Raw genomic sequence first — 3263 nt, forward strand, 5'->3', positions numbered from 1 at the left:
TGTGATCATCCCTGTAGAGTTTCCTATAGACCCAGAGAAAAGATTAGTAGTAGGAAAAATAGAAAACATTGTTACTAGATTTTGGAACACTTGAAGAATCATAGCCATTCAATTTGGCTCCAAAGGCATCCATCTTTTGTTAGAGACTGGCCATTGCTGTTAGAGTTCCCCATGGGATTCAAATCTTGAATGTCTCTATCCATAGGGAACGAAACTTTCTCCAATGGAACCACCCATTCGATATTGAGGTAGAACCGAGTACACATACGAGAGAGGTTGTCTTCCATGCTGCTGCAAAAAAGAAGTTACAGCCGAAACTCCAATAGGAGCGAAAGGGTACTGCCCAAGGTCGGCGTTGCTCCGAAACGGTTGCGAAGTTGGGTAGTGCGTGAAGGGCTCGGTGATCGGCTGAATACTACTGAATGCGAGGGCTTCAATCTGACCCGACCCAGCTGCTGGAGTCCATTCGATCAACTACTGCTGCGAGTGAGAGGTGTCTGGCGTGTCGGCTGGAACAAACCCACCAGCTGTCTGGGCAACTCACGATCCGACTAGGTTTAGAAAGTTGGGTTGAAGAGTTATGAGGCTACGATAGATCCGGCTGGGTTAAAGAGTTCCAGTGGTGCGACCCTAGTCGACGGTCGTGGTCGCGCCAGGTTTAAGATGGTCCGGAGATATTGATTCACGGCTGCTTAAATCATGCCCATATTAGTTGTGTCTGCCATTGTTCCTTCACCTACCAAGTTTAATGACTGAATTTCTTCTATCGGGGCTAAGGTTTCATCACTTTGTCTGATACCATATTAAAAGATAAGAAGAAAAGAAAACAAGGTTACGTGGAAAACCTTAATCCAGGGAGAAAAAAACCACGATAGAAAAATTTTATTATTTAATGTCATACTTACAAGAGACCCCAATCTCATATATAAATAGAATGAGGGGAAACCCTAATTTAGTAGGCATAAAGTAAAAATCAATATGCTTTCTATTTGACTAGTTCCCTAAAAACAAATATTTCCAATGGCCTAACCTGGAGTTAGATTGTATACTCCATCAAAATACTTCTCAGATAGTACGAACAAATTTTCTACATCATGGGCCGAAAGAGAACAGAATAAAAAATTTGAAGAAAGCAAACCCTAAAACATAGTTGAAACATATGATAAGTGAATTTTGGGCAGAGCTGTAATGAGCTCTAACACTACCTACATTACCATAGTTTAAAACTACAGGTGACCACAACCACATACCACACCATTCCAACATAAGTTAAAATCTTGTAGGCACAAGTTGGAGAGTGTCATAACATTTTTAAGTAAACAAACCTTAGCCAAAAGAATAAAAAATGAGCACACTTAAATTTGTGTAAAACCAAACAAAATTAGAGTGTACCCTTAAGCTTGTGAACTTAACAATAATCAATAATAAGACATAAATTTGTTTATATCAACATGAGACAAACATAAAAGTGTTGGGGTCGATGTCCTAAATCTCGTAGGGTCCTGTAGTTTGTAAACACTAGTATGAACAAATATTCTGTGATTTATAATATATGATTTTTTTATTCACATTGTCTATGAAATATTTGATATTTTAGTTGCATTAACCACAAACCAATAAACTAAGATATATGGTGATCATTGTAACTTAAATATGTATGTGGAGACATACAAGTGGATCGTGTTTAAGTGATAACCTAAATGGTCTGTAGTATATGGATAAGTCTGGGTACTTTATCTTGGTGACACTAGAAGTATGACCCACTTTGTAGGTGTTACAAATGTTGTAAAGTGCTACAAAATGATCTGATCCTGATCATTCATGTATTAGATATGCAAGCAGTGATATTCTATATAAAAGAGTTTGTATAAAACCGAACCACAAAATGTTTAGTCTCATTATATAGTGTCGTTCATAATTGAGACTTTCATTTCACTAGGATGACTATAGGTAACATGACCTTTAATCCTGAGCGAGTTGTGAACTCCTGCCTATGAGGACAGTCGTTTGATTTGCGTGGGTGAGAGTGGCCAAAACGGCGACTTAACAAACCTACCATTTTGGGAATTCGTTTGATTGGGGAGTTGGGAACTCAGCTACACAAAATGGAATTCACTCATTCCCTGAAGTAGGGGAAAGTAGATAAATATCTCCCTTAAGGGTTCATTTCGGGTCTTGAAAAAATTGGCACCACACCCTCTCCTAGCCTGAGAGGGGTTTAGTCATAGTAGGACTATGATCTATTGTTCACTAGAGGGATCAGTGATACTTAAAGAGTTAGATGTAACTACAGGGGCAAAATGGTAATTTGGCCCAGCTATACTTACGAGCGATTTGTGGAGGGTCATCGTACTGTTAATTGGTTATATCCAATAGACACAGAAATTATTTGTAGTGGGAAGAGTACAGCTGTCGATCTTGAGTAGAGTTCCCGGCAATTAACGGATGGTAGATAATGTGATTGAAGAGTTTAATTAGTTATTCACGTATAGTTTGAGCTTCAAGCTACCGGTCCATAATGAAAGAGTTAAACAACATGCAGTAGGAGTATCAAGGATCCATAAACTTTCTAATGCACTAATTTTAGCAAAAACTAAAGCATGCTCTTCTAAAAAAGCATGATGGTAATGGAGAAAACTCTTTTTCCATTTTGTGAACCATGCAAACGAATTTCCATTTTCTTTTTAAAACCAAAAATGATTTTAAATCATTTTAATTCAAAAATTTATTATCTTAAATTAATTTCATAAATTAATTTTAAAAATTAATTAATTTAATATCAAATATTAAATTAATTTTTTCACAATAATCATCTTTATATATTTAAATCATATTTAAATATTTATTCTCTTGTTCCGTTTAATTTGAACGTTTCAAATTAATTTCTCAAGCTACCCCAAAGCTTATCCATTTACGAGCTAGTAGGGGGACCTCGCGGACCTATAGATCATGGGCTTCAACGACTCGAGATTAATCGGCTAAACTTAGTAGTCCGATCTAACCCCCATTTGTTAACTAATGGGACAGTCCACTATAGCCCATAGTTGAACTCCCCTCACGGTAGATATATTATGTCCACTTAATAACCATAATCAATAAGTCGATTCTTCACAGGTTGTTCGTAATCACAGCTAAGTCAAAAATACCGTTTTACCCTTGTGACTACATCTTGTTCCTTAAGTTTCTACTGATCCTCTAATGAACAATTCCGATTCATAATCTCTATGAATCAAATTCTTTCTCTATCATGAGAAGGAGGGGCC

At 37.0% G+C, this 3263-nt stretch overlaps 1 non-coding gene across 1 annotated transcript; it reads right to left on the reverse strand.

The window, feature by feature from the left end:
- Positions 1-1021: 1021 nt before the first annotated feature.
- Positions 1022-1101, reverse strand: LOC120089586 (small nucleolar RNA snoR117). The gene has a single exon (XR_005485261.1). It is a non-coding gene; the product is annotated as a small nucleolar RNA snoR117 (small nucleolar RNA).
- Positions 1102-3263: the final 2162 nt, after the last annotated feature.

The sequence above is a fragment of the Benincasa hispida genome, chromosome 10, assembly GCF_027475165.1.
Source record: "Benincasa hispida cultivar pf3 chromosome 10, pf3_genome.v1.1, whole genome shotgun sequence".
NCBI lineage: Eukaryota > Viridiplantae > Streptophyta > Magnoliopsida > Cucurbitales > Cucurbitaceae > Benincasa > Benincasa hispida.